Raw genomic sequence first — 18485 nt, forward strand, 5'->3', positions numbered from 1 at the left:
TGAAACGTAAGGACCAAATACCTCCTAGAGTAACTAAATTTTGTTAAGGTGGTCGTGAAAATTTGGCACGGCGAGGTAACATGGGCGATTAAATTGTCATGGTAATGAAGAATATAATGAAGTTCTTAGAACTTGCCGAGCCTACTTTGTTGTCATGAAGCAGTTCGAATTGGTGTCAAAGCTCCGGTGATATATGCGTTCTATTGTATAACTGATTTTGTTTGGTGTTTTTTGTGCTATTCTATGAAGGTTTTTCATATTGAATCCGTCACATCAGCAATTATGTCCATGTCATGCAGTTCATGTCCACTTCTGTAAAACCCCATTGGGGTTGACAGTATATCAAAATAAAATAAAATAAATAAATAATCGGATATATAGAACGACATGGCACGCATGCAGTATACCAAACACAATAGACCTTAAAACTGTAGCGGCGGCTTTTACACACCGGGCGCATGCGCAACACAGAATTAACGCGTGCACTTTGCAGCACTGCCAGAAAGTAACGCAACTGGGAAAGGTGGTATGTGGAGGTCATATTTCAGCATGGGCAGTAGAAAAATGCTCTAGTAAACTGAAATTCAGTTAATGAATTATGGACCTCGTGCATGCCACCCCAACGAAGACCTCGTACTGACCGACAGTCGGCCATATATCTGCTCCGATTCCCAGTTTAATCTCAGCGGGCTATGCAAGCGGTTCTTTGAATATTATTTTGCAGTTAACGTTATTCACGGCACCGGAAACTCAATATGCATTTCCCGTGCCAGACCCGTTTCTGACGCTTCTATAATTTCAGCATTCTAACTATTTATCATCGAAGGGGATGTTTCTTGGCACAATATCTATGTTATAACATTTCCCTTTCAAATTCGTCATTAAAGAGAGATGTTGTAAACAAAACAAAATTGAGGTCACGGATATGATTAAAAAATTGAACTACCATTTTGTTCTCCTGCTGTCTCAGCAACATAGAAAGATATTTGAAGTATGTACTGCAGTTTTACTTGTGCAATCGTCAATTTCGCAAAACCGTGTATTTATATTTCAAAACCCTTGCAAGGTTCACATACAACATTGTGTGGTGAATTTAGGAACAGAAGGATAAGTATTGAGTGATAAAACTATTCTGCAATGCGGCAAACATAATCACGGTTTTAAAACTTCCGAAACAAAGCTTGACGAATCAAGAGGGAAGACGTAATCATGGTGTCGGTCTCTTTTGCTGCCGTTTCTTGCCGTCCGCAATGAACTGCAAGCGAAGCAATAACTTAAGTTTAACCATTTTGCTTAAACGAGACTACATCAAAACTATTCTGCTACTGCAAGGTGCCGTACATAGCTCTGGCCAAACGACACCGCAAAAAGGAAAACAAAGATGCCACTCATTAGAGAACGATAAAACATTCAGCGTATAAATCTTGCCAGAGCTAATCTCCGTCCAAAATATTTGCGTTACCAAGTCCGTACGATCCGATTCCACGTGGTAAGTTTTCGAATAAAAAGAATAGTGTTGACACGGGAGCGCATGATAGCGGTACTAATGAACTCTAATGGAATCACAATGTATAGAGACGAAACTCATCAATATGATAGAGAATCAAATTTAACACGGGTCCTTTAAAACACTCTGCTAAATGTAATGAAGAATGGATTAATATTGGAGAATGCGTTAAACATTTTCGGTGTAGTTCAGGCAGCGGAAAGAACGCAGACACGGCGCCTTTCGCGTTCTTAATTTACACTGAATTCGCCGCCACAGTAAACCGAAAGCGGCATCGCTCTTGTGTTTTATTTTACTAGTGAATGTCAGCTTTAGACTCTCAGTTTGCATTTGAAACGTAAAATCAAGTCAGCTCGAATATTTATCAAGGCAGTAAGTGTCACAACCATCACAAAAACTAAACGTCCACACGAATTCCAGAGCCGCAGACCTTTGTTCTCGGGGAAACGAACTGACCCTTGAATAAAACAACAAAAACATTTAACTTTTTCTTTCATCTCTGTAAACAAAGGAGAGTGATTCCTGTCTGCTCGGCATTTAAGCTAATTATTCCTTTTACAACTTATGATTATTTAACTTACGAACTTTTTAAATGTTGCAATTTTTATTATGATGATATCTAGAGCCCTAGAAAAAATACACTCCTGCTCCAATATGTCAAGCAGCGAATTTTGGTAGCCTCAGCAACCCAGGACAAACCAGATTGTAAACGTGGCGCTGAAACAGAGAGAAAAGACGAGACGTGCCAAATAAAAAGAGAAGGAAAGGTAAAGGATAGAAGAAATGATAAGGAACGCGGGAAGGTGGAAAAACTAAAGATACACAAGCGGGGAAGTAACCATGACAAGAAAGGGCAAAAAGAAAGCGTAACCCAAGCGTAATCGGCTCTATTTAAGCCGATTACGAACAGTCAGATTTGGAGACGGAGTGCTGGGAATGAAGTTAATTTTGTGGTACCTGAACATATCTTTAATACCCTAATAATCTCTCTGAAAAAGGGGTTACCGGTTTTACAGCTGGAAGAGTATTTTTCAAAGAACGGCTGGCAGAGGCTACCTGTGCAGATTGACACCCGACTGAGTGTCACCCGTTATTAATTAGGGGGTATTATTAACGATGCGCCCTTAACGGTGCGCACACTGCCAGACACCCTTAGAGTGAGTGGGGGCAGCAGTTCCGGTTGCAAAGGAGATGCCCTCGACCTGCGTGGCATCTCAGCCGGAATTCAACTACCTTGTAGTGTCAGAAGGGGGCGGTCGTTTGGTGCCCAGCTGTCGCCGGTTCAAACCAGAGTAAGGATCGGAGTCAGAAGTAACAAACAAAACCCAATTTATGCACAGCAAGAGACGATACAAAGGGATACACAATAACACTTGAAATGCACAGACGAGAGGTTCACAGAATACAAACGCGAAGCATGCAACCACAGAATGATTCAATAACTCAGAGGCTTTCCAACACATCAAACACGAGAGAGTCACACAAACAAACGCCAAATTGTTCACCGGGCACTGTTGCAGTCCGACGCCTCAAGAGTCACGATGTGGCCGCCATACGAGACGAGCGCCGCTCCCTTGCAGGTCCGTGGGCTTGCCAGCAGCGGGTGATCCCCGGGAGTCCAGCCGAAGCACAGGCGAACACGTCGCAAAACACTGACGAACTGACTGACTGACCAACAAGCGGCGCGGTCGTTTTAAATAGGGCGCGCCGCGTCTGTTTGTTAGCACGCGTCAAAGCCAGCGCGCACACACACTTAGCTTCGCTGGTTATAGCTTCTCTTCTCCTCCCGTCGAGCCGCGCGTAGTCATTGGCTAGGTCCCGTAGAAGATTCTGGAACTTTCTGGCGTATTCCAGTCCGATGAAACACCGTCCTCCCCGGGCAATGGGAAAGAGGGTGACGGCAACGCGTACAAAGCTACGCGCTCTCCCGCGCGGGGGAGGAGGCTTTCCTCTCTATGCTTTTGCACGCGACGCCGCGCGGCCCCAGCGCCGTACCGGCTTGATGAAAATGTGCGCCGATTTCTTGACACTGCCCCTCCCTTAAAGAATATTGTCCCACAATATTCACAAGAACCACGAACATCGCGCGCACATGCATGCGCTCACAAATATATGGTGCAAATGTCCACATCACATATATTGCACAAATTTCACAAACTGTAATAACACATTACGAAATTCACACATCAATACCATGAAATTCACAAACATAGCAACACACTGTTCTCGGATACACAGAGGAATCAACAACACAGAAACCCATAGTTATTCAAATGTGATGCGCACAAACCCACGGCATGCTTTCGCATATATTTCCAAAAACGGCTTGTGGCTCGTCTTTGCAACAGGTGAGCTCTTCTCAAACTGCCAGTTCTCTTTCTTACGAAGCACCGGCGCTTCTTTCGTTCGCGCGTCCGGCTCCCTTTTCTGGTTCGAATGGTACTTCTCATTCGCGATTTCATTTCGCTCCTCCCTCTACTCTTGAGTTCTGCTTTCCGATCGAAAGCTTGGCCAGAACTAGCGCTAACATGCCTAGGACCGCTTCTATTAGGCAGTCTCATTCCTTCCCGTCTGGTGACACATTCTTTGCGCTTGCGCTTCCAGTCCTTCATGAAGTTCTTCCTTGTTTTTCCTTGGGACTCTGCCCGCTCGACTTTGCCTACATCTATAGTGTTGAGTTTTCTTTTCTTTCTTACTTTCACCCGTACGGCTGACCGAGGCAGATTTGCTCCGGTTTCCCTCGCATAGTCAGGACATTGTTGTCTCGACAGAGCTTCTCGTTGAGAATCAATTTGTTCTGCCTTAATTATTTCTATTTTCTTCCCTTTCTTTACGACCTTCAGTCGTAACGTCTTAGAGCAGGGCTTCTTTTCAACTGGGAGGTCATTCTCCTCGCAATTTTTTACTTCTTGTTCCTCAAAATTTTCTTTGAATTCTTTCATCGCAGTGAAGCCCTCGATTTCTTCCATATCTGAATCCTCAAGGTTAGGATCTGTACTGCCACCTTCATCCAATCTTTCGTGGTCACTGCTAATTGAAAGCTCCTCATCCCGGTCACTCATGTACTCAACCATGGTGTCATTTAATAAGGAGCTACAATCCTGCCCTTCTTCATCTTCAGGCGTTGAAAACACGAAAGAGGTGTCTGGCTCGATAACTACCTTCACAGCTTCGCCGCAACCTGTCATTTTGGAGGGGATAATCTCTCTTTCCTGAGAAATTTTAGTTCCAGTAAAGTTTTTTTCTTTCTGAACTCGCTGTTGTGGGAACGGACTGTTCCACAACCTTATTCTGGCTGCTGGATCTAGTTCCTACAGCACCGGTGGCTGTCAACGAATCGGTTGTTTCACTGTACCTCCTAATGTAAGGAAAGGTAACCTCCAGAGGCTCGGTGATGCATTTTAACTGCTGAACTTCAGCCAGCTTCTCCAGAAGAATATTTCTCTCTTTTAAGTATTCTCTTTCTTTCTCAATCCTACGCTTGTTTCATTCTTTCTCTCTTTCGGCTCGTTGTCCCTCTGCCTCTGCTTGTTTCCTCTGTCATTCTCTCTCTCTTTCTTCTCGTTGCCTCTTTCTTTCTCAGCCTCTTCTCGAACCTCTCTTTCTTTCCGGCCCACCCATTCACGCAGTTCAGCTCCTTTAAGACCTTTCTCTAGGGCCAACGCAATAATCTCCTTGGGATTCATCTTCAAACTGAACTGCCTAATGCTAACATATAGCACTCCTCAATTGACCTTCAACAACCGCTTCCGTGCGGTACCTCTTGCTATCGCTCTGCTGCTACACTGTTTACGACCTCTTCGTAAACTCTTCCAACTCGTTCTCCGCCCTCTGAGCTTGAATGCACCAAACGTCCTGTCGCGGACGCCAGAATAGTTGTCACCCGTTAATAATTATGGGGTATTATTAACGATGCGCCCTTAACGGTGCGCACACTGCCAGACACCCTTAGAGTGAGTGGGGGTAGCTGTTCCGGTTGCAAAGGAGATGCCCTCGACCTGCGTGGCAAGCTCGGCCGGAATTCAACTACATTGTAGTGTCAGAAGGGGGCGGTCGTTTGGTGCCCAGCTGTCGCCGGCTCAAACCAGAGTAAGGATCGGAGTCAGAAGTAACAAACAAAACCCAATTTATGCACAGCAAGAGACGATACAAAGGGATACACAATAACACTTGAAATGCACAGACGAGAGGTTCACAGAATACAAACGCTAAGCATGCAACCATAGAATGATTCAATAACTCAGAGGCTTTCCAACAGATCAAACACGAGAGAGTTACACAAACAAACACCAATTTGTTCACCGGGCACTGTTGCAGTCCGACGCCTCAAGAGTCACGATGTGGCCGCCATACGAGACGTGCGCCGCTCCCTTGCAGGTCCGTGGGCTTGCCAGCAGCAGGTGATCCCCGGGAGTCCAGCCGAAGCACAGGCGAACACGTCGCAAAACACTACCGAACTGACTGACTAAGTGACCAACAAGCGGCGCGGTCTCTTTAAATAGGGCGCGCCGCGTCTGTTTGTTAGCACGCATCAAAGCTAGCGCGCACACACACTTAGCTTCGCTGGTTATAGCTCTCTCTTCTCCTCCCGTCGAGCCGCGCGTCGTCTTTGGCTAGGTCCCATAGAAGATTCTGGAATTTTCTGGAGTATTCCAGTCCGATGAACCACCGTCCTCCCCGGGCAATGGGAAAGGGGGTGACGGCAACACGTACAAAGCTACGCGCTCTCCCGCGCGGGGAAGGAGGCTTTTCTCTCCATGCTTTTGCACGCGACGCCGCGCGGGCCACGCGCCGTACCGGCTTGATGAAAATGTGCGCTGATTTCGTGACACTGAGTAAACAAATATTTTCCATAAACTATACTAGAGTAATGGCACAATAAACTGCCTGTATTGCTTGAGGTCATGAAAAGGTCACCGCTTGGCTAACCTTTACATGCTGTAAAATAAAACCTCAGTTTCAGCGGATTCTGACGCTAAATATACCTTAAACGCAAACTGCCCGGTCCCTAATAATAGAAAACCGGCGCACAAAAAGCATCTACGATGCTTTTTATTTATCACTTTTGAATTGCTTTGCAGCTATAAAGTACAGTCTTGTTTCTGAGAAACACTGTGTTGCATATTGTTCGTGCAGCCTGTGCGGGTGGGAATCTCCGAAAATTGAAAACCAATCATAAAAAAGACAGCACAATATATTGCCTCCCTGACTAACTGGACCTAAAGCCTAAAGAAACTTTATCGGCACAGAAGCCCGCACAGTACAGCAAAGAAAAAGAGGAGACGAAATACGTTCAACAATGCAATAGAACGCCGGTGAAAGTAAATGTGAAGCTTGCAAAAATAGCTGCTTATGTAGATTTGTGAGGCCGTATAGTGGGGCTGCTTGCGCACTGATGTTTTTGCACCCAGTGTTCTGTGATCATATATTTGTGCTTGTAACACAATCTAGTTCTTTTAGAAAAAAAATTTTAATTGAGAGGGAGTTTGTTCAGTAGATGCCCAAACGCTCTTTGTCCCAAAATAAGAAAGAAAACGGAAATAAAAAGCTCACAAGAAGTGCTCGCAAAGATATGCTTAGTTAGTGCCAACACAGGGCGTGGTAAAATGCGAGATAAACTGCCAGGATATGGAAGAGGGAGACGTGTGCAGATGACACGCATAATATGTGCGAAATACAAAGGACCCTGAAACAGTTATTGAGGCCCGTATGAAACTACGCAGAAAAAAAAGACCACGGGCATAACGTGCAATGATAACAGCAACAACCGGCCCAGTTTGTGACGCTTCCAGATGATTAACGAAAATTAAGACGGTAAAATTTAGTCATGGGTAAGTGCCTGTAGTAAATTAGTCTTAAGATAATGATTTGGGGCGCAGAGGAACAGAAATTCTAGTCTTGCCAAGTTAGCTGTTTTCGCTTTAAAGCTTTCAATGCAGAAGGTTTTTACCCTCTATAGCAGGCAAAAATATTGTTAGTGGGAGGCGGGATTTTTAGCAATGTTTAGGCTATGTTGGCTATCAACTTTGACGTTTTTTAGTGGTTATACTATTTTCGTTTAGAATAGTATAGGTTCCTTTACGTTATACTCATCTCTGCTAGACAACCTCGCTGAAGCACAATACGTCACTGTGACGTGTACGTGTTAAATTATGAAACACGCCCAAATTGCTTGAATTCATTTATGTGACCTTTTTAAATGCCACCATCGAGTCTGCTGCTGTCGGGAATGCTGTCCAGCGAGCTGGGACCTGCTGAGAGCGCTGAAATTTCTATGAAAAAGTGACTGCACGACCCTCCATTTTCACACTGGGTCCTGAAATTTAAAAGTACGAATGGCTGTTTTGTAGTTTAAGGCTCGTTGGGGCTACTCCTTTAAATAATTAACCAATCAGGATAAATAATCTCAGCCATCAACTAAAATGGAAGAGACCCATTTTGGTCTTCTTGAAAACCCGCGGGAACACGTTCGTATTCTAGAATGAAGTGAGCAAATAAAGGGAGGCTTCCGACGGAAATCTCTTCCTCTAGCTGACTAGGTTTGCTCTCCATGCTGATATTGCTCTGATTGAACGTAGAGGTTAGACGCATGTTCAGTGCACTGAACAATTTCAAGTATAAACACGGAACAAAATGTGAACAGAGATGGCGAACTAATTCAAAACTATTTGCTAACTCAGAAGTGAGAGTAAATACTGGTCAAGCTACAAACAACGCACCAATGTAATCCATGTATAATCACAATATGAAGGTTAACATTAGCAGCACAGCTAGAATTCTCCCTGGAATCGGCAGTAGTCACCAAGCAGTGTTCAGCAAACCAAGGTGAAAGAGACGGGGTCTAAGGAAAATGAGAGTGCCTGCAGCCAGCAGTTTACAATCAGAAAAGAAAGAAGGGATTTTACAGCTTCTATCCTATAAAATGCAGGCGAGATATTCCTGAGAGAATGAAAGTATGCGTAGTCAAAGTGTAATAGGTACATTTTGTTGGTTGATTTGTGGGTTTAACTTTCGAAAGATACTCAGGTTATGAGAGACGCCGTAGTTGAGTGCTCCAGAAATTTCGACCACCTGGGATTCTTTACTGCGCACTGACATCGCACATCACACAGGTGCCTTCTTTTCGTCTCCATGGAAAAGCAGCCGCGGCGGTCGGGATTCGATCCCGCATCCTTGGGAACAGTAGTCGAGCTCCCTAATCACTGCACCACCATGGCGAGGCAATTGGTACTTTTTATTTATAATTATATATATATGGTTGACAGATTAATAACAAAATAAATACTTAAAAATTATTTTTTCCATCATATATTTCATTTAGCGATTTTGTGCGGTTTTTCAAGTTAACAATATTGCGCGGAACTTATTCAATGCGAAGGACTCATAGTAACCAATTATTCAGTTTCATTCGCTACTTTATTTGAGAGTGTTCGGGCTTTTAAATTTTTATTTTTTTATTTTACATTAATATTTTATTTACATTTTATTTTACATTATTTATCGACGAGGAACAGCGGCCGCGAATAACCTGGTCTTGTGTACCGCATCTTCCAGTGCAATCTCTTGAAATGCGGCGTGTTCGGTATGAGCATCGTTGCCTTCAACTTCCTGGTGCTGCCGTGTGTCCAGATCCTCATCGGCTTGCTGTTCGGCGATCACCACAGCTCGGCGGCGCATGGCATCTGTACGTGGCTGCAGCCGCTACTCGTCTACACGTTTCAGGCTCTGTGGGTGCTTCCACTGTTCGCGCTGAGCAAGGTGGTGAACTGTTTGTGGTTCCAAGACATTGCCGACATCGCCTTCCGCTACACCACAGGCGGTCGGCAAGCTGCCTCGCCGGGCCTGAGTCGCGTTCTGGTGGACGTCTTGTTCAGCGTCATGGTGCAGACTTTATCCGTGCTTCAAGCTGTCATCATCGGCATGCTCCCCATAAGCAAAATTGGCGAGATCATGTACCTAGTGCACCTGAGCCTACTGTACTCGTTGTATTCGTTTGAGTACCCCTGGTTCAGCCGTGGCTGGGAGCTGCACCATAGGCTGTCGTTTATTGAGGACAACTGGCCATACTTTATGGGCTTCGGCATGCCCCTGACCATGGTGACGTCGTGGCCGTCCTCTTACTTCATTAGCGGCTGCATCTTTTCGGTCCTCTTTCCCCTGTTTGTGCTGAGCGCCTACGGAGCGACGCCGATGACTGGTACAGCTCGGTAAATCACCCTACAGTTTACACATGCCTGACAATAGAAAGCTTCTCATATTGCAGCATTCAAAGTATTGAGTCTTACCTTAACTCTCACCTTCATCACCAACAGGAGGTCTGATTACAAATAAATCCGAGGGCACGTTACAATCCTATTCAGCAAAATATAGTAAATGTTGGCTCCTCGATCCTGCTTCCTCAGCAGTTAAGTTTCTAGACCATCGGCAAGTGGACCATTTGCACATCACCACCTGACATTGCATGTTTATTTTGGCCTCGCTTCAGTTTTTAAACCGTATCCCCGCCTCATTCACACCCCAGCAGTAGGGTTTTTCCAAACTAATGGAGTTAACGTTCCTTCCAGCGGGCTGTTCAACTTTAAAATAAAAGCAGTACCGAAACGCAAGGAACGCTGGTAGGAGACGCGGTCGGTGACGGGTCCTGTGCGTCGCTAGCCCCGGCGCACTTCTTGCAGGTATTTTTGGCCTCTGAAAGTATGGCTTTTAAATGATAACGATGATGATGATGATGATGATGATGATGATGGTGAAGCGGTTGAAAATTTTAGCGCGGGAAAGTCTACTGGCCTAACCGCCAGCTAGGAGCACGTGCGAGAGGTCGCGCGACGATTTGACTGGTTAAGGAGGGGACACATCTGTGAACGCCTGACCAGCGTGCCACAGCAAACGCCTCTTGCGAACTGCCGCCGCAGTGCAAGTAAGCAGGGACACACGGAGCACCATGAGTGTGGCAAGCGAATTATTTCAAGCTCCGCTCACAGCCGGTGTCTTCGCGCTGCAGTGTCTGAGTACTATTTGGATCGATGAACGTCACTTGAGTAAAGCAAAAGATAAAGCAGCAATGTTACCAGACCGAATGCGTGCTATACTTGCGCAAAAACAGCATGCCTGCACATGCATGGGGATTTCCGCAATGGCGCCACCCGCTGACACGCCGGCTGGGCAATGAGCTGCAGCGCCCCGTGCCTGCCCTAGTCGTCGCTAAGCCTCGCCGGTTTCGCATAGAAGAAGCAGCGGACCGCACTTCGAAACTGCTAACGCTGCAATAAACGTTCGAATTTTATCGCTGATATACTGGGAAGCTGATATAATGAATAAGTGAACTTAAGGTCGATTTGCGCGAAGTCTGCAGCTGTTGTGCTCAGAGACGCCAGGCGATCGCACTGCGCAGCAGCAACTAGTGGTGAATTCCAATCACAGAACCAGAGCGGCACGCACACTCCGCAACGGAGCACCCGAATTCGACAGAAAGCATGCGTTCTGAATCTGCTTTTAGAACACCCCTGCTCCGGCAGGAGCAAGTAATAGGCGCTCTTGAAATGACAGACCGTCATTTATTGCGCTTGTCTCCTCTTCATGTACGGGCCATATCGTCTGTTTTCAAACCTCTAAAGATTCTAAGTTGTTTCCGCTGCTTTTTGAGTAGTTGACATCAAGAGTCAGCGTGATTATGTCGTTCATGGTCGCCCAGCCAAAAGCGGGCTTACACGGTGAGAGTTCTTCGGCACTTTTAAGAATAAAACAGTCGCGATGCGCCGATTTCAGCCGCCCAAAGGCTAGTAGTAATTGACTAGCTTGGAGTTTACGAAATTAAAGCACATAAAGACAATTTTGCGGTCGTTCTTCGAGATGAGGCTGCTCTTACACCCGCTCTCGCCAAGAGAGATCATTAGTTCGCTACGGGAGCTGTATCCAAAGCGGCGTCTGTTGAAAAGCAGAGGACGGAGCCTTCACGGCCGAGACTACAAGCGAACGAAAATAGAGAGTGCCGCTGAAGAAATTCATCACTAAAACTTCCTGCCGGCTCCACCGATTTCGGGAAAGCAGTCTTGACTGCTCTCCGGAGCGACCTTGGCTCCCCATCTGCGTTTGGAAGGCGTGATCCTTGTTCCGGATCTGCGCTTGGAATACAACTGCTCGGAAGAGAGACGAAAACGTTGCTCTGGAAGTGCTCTAGCCCTGATATTGGAACTCGCCACATGTGTCTGTTTCAAAAGAATCGCTTGTGTCGGTGTGATCACTAGTAAAGCCATCTCAGTATTGGCCAATGATGTTACTAATTTGCTCGTTACTGAAAGTAATGTATCCTGTAACTTGCGTATCATATGAACAAGGAGTTATAATAAGACATTTTTTTGCGACGGTGGCGGCCGGCAGAGTCCTTTTTCATTCGCAGCGCTGGCAGGCCGCCCAAGCACGATGGTCAGCATCACCTCACGGCATGACCTCTTTTACGTCACCGTGACGTTGAGGCTGTTCGCGCTCGCATTGGCCCTCGCCGCCCGACGGCGCGTTCACCGCACACGGCCGGCCGTTGGCATCTACCCGGTAGGACGCACGCGAAGAACTGCGATTGGACTTTACTACGCCTTTCGCAACGGCGCGCTCTAACTAATCGCACACGCTTTTCGCACGTGTCCCCACCTTTATTCGTTTTTTTTTTTTACCAGAAGAGCTCATACACCATGTATCTCTCTACTTTGAAGCCCGACTGACGGAAATAGAGTTTGAGCATCTTTTGTCATTCCCTGCTTTTGTTTGGCAGATTGGGAATACCAAAAAGATAAACCTAAACGAATTCACGGAACACATGCGCTGCTAACGAAAAAAAAAAAACATTTTTGAGTTTTCCAGCGCGCAATGGGCGAGATCAAATTTAAAGAAAAATCTAACTAGCTCCACTAAGCCCAATGCCATATGGCTACTGAAATTGTCTCTAGAATTCTTGGAAAATTAATTCAAGGGTGTGATTTCGCGCCAAACGAGGAGACTTGGACAGGTGTCCTTTATCCATAATGAGAGGAAAGAGTTCGGACAGGGTCAAGCTCATCGCTGGCCTATCTCTGCAGAAGAAGAAAACTTTTAGCGCAGGACGATTTAGGTCGGTCAGCAAGTACAGGGTCGCGTGGAGGGTGTACCCTGGTCTCATGCTGTCGATCGCTTTAGATGCTAGCGAGTGCCCTGGCTGAAGTTCAAAAAGTTGCATGTGTAAATACCTTCAGCTGTATATTGGTGCTAAGAAGAAGTCCAGCCTCTTCATTCGTCCAAAGCGTGTCGCACCTAAACGAACCCCCCCCCCCCCCCCGAACAAGAAGACAAAGGACAAGATAAAAGGAAGCCAAAGTACAAGCGCTTGTACTGTGGCTTCCTTTTGTCTTGTCCTTTGTCTTCTTGTTCGCGCTGTTTAAATGAATAATTAATGTGTGCCAATTCGCTCAACAAAGTACATTGGTGAACCCCCCCCAATCGAGGATCCACAATGAGGAAGAGCAATAAGAACAACATTAAAGGCCTAATTTAGGTTGAACAGGAATTTTGTGAAGTATCACGTGCGCTTTGATTCGCACAATCGCCACTATTGCAAAACGGTCAGTTTTGCAAAAGTCAAACAATCAGTCAAAGTCTAGTGCCATTTGCAAACTTGTCTTATGAGGTTTAGATAAGGTTTGCATGATATTGAGCAGCAAAACTGCACACCACAGTAAACACTTTAGAATTCTGACAAAGGACGTAAAACGTATCTGGGCCAATGTACCTGGTTGAACGCTTAATGGTATCAGTCGCTTCTGCTGGCGCTGCTCGTAAACAATCGCCGTGGAAGTAGAATGTTATAAAAGTGATTCTATAGTTTTGCTTACATGCGTCTGGAAATAAACGTCCATGCAGCGACGAGCTACCCTGCATAACGTCATGCAAATAATACCGGGAATGTATAAACAAGGGCTCCACTGGATGGCAATCGATGTGCTATACAGAATGCAGATCATTGAGGAGGAGACCCCCATCCAACGGGTTTGCATTTATGGCGTTGTAGTATACTTGCGTATGACATGAAACGCGCATGATAGTGGGGCTAATTAATGATAATGACATTGCAGCGGCTTGAAATGCAAATTATCAATGCGAAAGTAAATTGCTTTTTAATGCGGTTCATTTAAATTTCAGTGTGAAATGCAACGCACGTCTCAATTAAAACTGAATATTGTCCTACACTTGCGTTGTAGACTGAGCTTATGGTTCACGAAGCGGAAAAGAATGCCGACAGGTCAGGTTACAATCCTTGGCTCACCATTATTCAGTATCCTGGAGCAAAAAAAAAAAAAAGGGATATTTCTTATATTTTAATAATTTTATGCGGGTAGCAGCTGGAGTCTTAAACTTTGCTCTTGAAACATGAAAAAAGTAATCTCAGACGTTATTCAGCAGAGTCAGCGTCACATTCTGCCACACAGAGGAAACACTGACACGAATACCAGAGTTACAGGTTCCCTTTGTTTTCGATGACAAGACCTGACCCCTGAAAACAACAACAATGTTACGCTTTCTTTCCTTACCTTAAGGAAAGGAAACAACACGAATTTCTGTCTTCTGGTATTTGAGCTTTTAGCTTCCATTATGAGTGTTAAAATATTGAGTGTTAATTGAGTGTTAGAGGGATATTTTTAAATGCTTATATTTCTCATTAGGATCATGCGTAGAGCGTAAATGAACAGCTATAAACTATCGCAAGCTCCAATAATTAAATTAGCGAATTCTGCAAGGTCTGGCGTTTCCACATTTTAGCTTAAAACGGCTTTCAGTGTATACGTTTGTCATGTTTGACAATTTTCCGTCATATGGAGCGATTAAATGACCTATGCGATGACGTTCAAAGATTAATGCTCGAAAAAGAAGCCAACTAATCTACCCAGCCACCCGAGCCGCGTCAAACTAGTGTAAAACGCTAACATGACTGTGCATGTGTTCATGTAGCATGCATGCCTAGGTTTCGGTGCTGGTACACTTCTTTGCACATTTTATAGCGTAAGCATTATTGTACATTATTATTCTTATATTACAGGTTCCAGCCTTAAATGCACGTCCAGATGTGGAGAAACTGAGTCCGAACGATTTATTCTGCGTTGCATGAAATTCTGCATTGCGCTAGATGCCGGAAGAGGAACAATTCACGAGAGCAAGACTGCCATAGCAATGCTTAAATATATGTTCAGGCACTGAGCAGACGAGTTCATATATAGTATTTAATAGCGGGTACGACTAAACAAAGCCCCATAAGAAAAGAATAACCCGATGTGTTTGCTATGTCCTCGGTGGATTTCTTGCTTTGCAGTGGCATTCTTCGATGCTGTGCAGTAGGGAAGATTGAAACCGATCGCTAGTCTTGTTTGTCATAAACGAACAGTATTCTGCAAAACGCTTTTATGCGAGCTTTTATTTGGCATTAAAAGAGACAGAAAATGCACGTACGTTGCTCGGTTGAATTGCATGATTTGCATAGTAAAGTCTTTTCACTTTCTCACCGTTAACTTTTCACATGAAAAGAAAGGCTTGGAGCTTGCGCAACGTTGACGTCAAGGGCCTCATACTGCCATCTCTAACGCTCCAGTCGTTCGATTCTTTCGAAAGCCACGGGCCAGTATTGTCTGCTGGGGGTGTTACCGATCCAACGGCACCAAAGAAGGATGTCGGAGAAAAGCCATCAGTTCAATTTTTTTTTCGCGAACTGCATTGATGACAGCTCTTTTTTAGAGGAGGAGGGGGGGAGGGTAGTGAACTAGCAATATTCAGATCTGTCGAGTTTTTTGACAGCGCCAAAACTCTTATTTGCCTTTGTAAGTGCAAACATTTCCAACTTTGTCGCAACCAGCGCCGAACCTGTTATCCGTCAGGCGTTCTTTGTGAGCCTTTCACACCGTATAATAATGTAAAAGCCAGCGGACAGCCCATAGTCTTTTACACGTGTACCTTGTTCAGTTTGACACCCTATATAGCACAAAGACAGCCGATCAAACGTGTCTTTTGTTCAAACGCTTCTTGTACAATACTTTCCCTTAGATACAAGAGAAATTTCAAAGGAAAAAACGAACATGCTTCTTGTTTGCAGTCACAACTTTCAAAGCGTGGCAGAAGGGTGACGAAAGCAGCAAAACTTCATTTGTACAGACCTTGTTACGGGGAGCTTAGCAAACACTTTTTATTTTTGCCATTACCATTCCAACTGTCCATGCGCGCCTAAACTGTGCGTGAAGCTATGGGAGCTCACTGTGAAAAAGAGAGATGTTTCTTGTGATAAAAAGGCAAGAAAATATATTTTGAGCAGAAAGGCAAACTGAGCCAAGAGATATTCGCATTTTGTGTGAAGTTCAGTACGCATTTTAATTAGGCTATTGTACCGAAATTACTAAATTCTTAACAGGCAAAAAAAAAGGAGTCCGGCAATTACCAGTCATTCATATTTAGTTTGTTTCGCAAACTTGTGTAGATAATCTAGATAGAAAAAATGAACCCTGTGCAAGCTAGGTGTGTTTCGAAGACAGCTTCTATATGAAACCAGAACATGTAGCGCGCATACAGAAGCGCATGTAGGCTTTATCTACAATTGTAGCTGCTGCTCGCAAGAGCTCTGCGGCACTAAGCGTTCGCTGAGGACAACATCAATTTTCTACATCTTTTCGAGGACAAGCTGACCACCGTAAGCAGCTCCGCAGTAATAAGATCGGAAATAACTGGTCTAGAAGCGAAAGGCCATTAATGAGATAAGAGGTTGTTTCGTTAATAGCTTGTCCAAAGAAAGTATGGAGCCTCTCGCTTAGCTTACAGAATAGTGAAAGAGAGGAAAGCAGGCAAAACAGTTTGTCAATTTTCCACCCACTGCGGCACATTTCTAAAAGAAAAGGTTTGGATAGACACATTTATTAAACAGATGTTTGCTGCGAAGATGTCTTACGCCTTTGTGGTCGAACGTATCGAATGAACTTAGCTAAAACCGTTTCAAACTCCTAATTACTAAAGTAATGTCTGTTGTTGTGCTGTGAGGGTTTTTTGTCGTCCGTATTAAATGCGCTGACCAATAGGGTCAAGGAAAAATCTGACCGCCTCAAAAAAAGTTCGGTATGTTTTCTGAAAAAATGATTTCGCTTCAACGTGATCCTCGTGCTTCCGCAAAATTTGTAAAATTTAAAAATATTCAACTCAATGATTTCATTTCAATATTGTCGTTCGGATTTTCTAATGAAGCTGAGTCAAACGTGCACCATTCTTTTTGTAGTCTGTTTTACGTTATTTGTTTCTCCTAATGGTAAAGATTTATTTCTTGTGCTACGTCTCAAGACGACTAATGTTCGCCTTGAGAGACTCTTTTTCTAAGGTAATGATATTCAAGACATTAAAGAAGAGGCTAAATTGGAAGAATATGGAAGATGCCTTCACCCTGAAGAAGGTATAGTCCGGCTGATGATGATAAGGTTCCTAACAAAGCCTCCATTATTCTGCACAACGTATTGCTAAAGTTACGAATCACACTTTTGTCTTTTATTGTTGGCCGAACGTCAAAAGGAGAGGCCGGAAAAATACGTGCTGATACTAAATATCAGAGCTACTAGAAAAGAAGCAGAAAAAAAGCAAGCGTTTTGAACTGAACGTTAATATAGTTCTAAATAAAATAAAAATGTGTTGAACTCATTTAAACATATGATGCTGCATTCTTTTCTATCTCCTCAACTACATCACATCTGAATCTTTTATCCAAAACATTTCCAAGCGGTAGATAGTTGAGCTACATGATCAAATATTATACACGCGGAAGAGCGGATAATAGCAAATAATAAACACAAACACACACAAAAAAAGACGATGCTGCACTGACAGCTGAATTATTCCATACCCTTGCACCTTCTTTTCTCTTCACTTAAGCTACCTGCAGCTGCCTTCTTTTTTTTATTCATAGTCCCTCCGGTGACGGCAGTGCTCACAATGTCAATTTCCTTATTCAATAGGAATAGAGTAGACGTACTGACACATTATTCGCCAGACATCTTGGTAGCCCAGGCTCCTATAATATATTGAGCCCAATTTTAAGACAAAAGTAGATAAATGTTTATTTCCATTGGACATAGTTGAGACGAGGTAAAAAGCCGTTAAAAAAAAGCCGAGGTAAAAAGTCCCCTAGAAACAGTAGCATGTCACGCTGATTCCTTGTTCTTTTTCAAAACCTACACATTGTGCAGGTCAACTGGCTCTTTTTATTCCTTTTATACATCAGCCTTTGAAGTGCACCGCATTCTGGGTGCAAACTTCTTCGGTATTCCTGCGGCATGCTCTCCTATCCTATCATCGACGTATCTCTAGGCCTGTCCAATGTATGTCTTCGCAGAGAACTGGAAATCTGATAGAAAATGCCTTGAATGCAGTTGGAGAACCTCGTTCGGCGCTGAGATGGCCATTTTGCCTTGTTGTGACCAATCACCTGTGTACACATGCTTTTTGCTTTGTTTAAAGCCGTACGAATGATTCTAATACCATGTCTATGTCAACCTTCATCACATTGTGGGTAAAGATTTGAATATCGGGAGTATCTAAACAAATTCGTTGCTCCCTTTCCTGTTTGTTGTGCAGCACTAGGCTATCTACTATGCTGCATAGCTAAGATTAAGGAAATGCTTCTTCTAAGAACCTATCAATATGGCGTAAAAAGCTTTGCCTTAAAGATGATAGCAGGGCTTGGTAAGAACGGACAATAACGCCGTCATGGCTATGCTTCTGCTGAGACGGAAACTTCTCTAGACTCATGGTGACGTTCGCGTCCGTTCACTGGATGTGTCCGCCGAGAGTGCTCGCCATACGAAATTATAAAGAAAAATCTCTCTCCACCGGGAATCGAACCAGTGTTCCTCCGATTGCCAGTCGAGTGCGCTAAGCACTACGCCACACTATTATTTTTATTGCACGCAACATATGCAATATTTACACAACAGTCTTC

The 18485-nt window shown here is 44.3% G+C and overlaps 1 pseudogene; it reads left to right on the top strand.

Moving 5' to 3' along the window:
- Positions 1–7706: 7706 nt before the first annotated feature.
- Positions 7707–9718, top strand: LOC146180151 (etoposide-induced protein 2.4 homolog; annotated as a pseudogene).
- Positions 9719–18485: the final 8767 nt, after the last annotated feature.

This window comes from Amblyomma maculatum, chromosome 9 (genome assembly GCF_055883805.1).
Source record: "Amblyomma maculatum isolate TAMU_Amacu chromosome 9, ASM5588380v1, whole genome shotgun sequence".
Classification (NCBI taxonomy): domain Eukaryota; kingdom Metazoa; phylum Arthropoda; class Arachnida; order Ixodida; family Ixodidae; genus Amblyomma; species Amblyomma maculatum.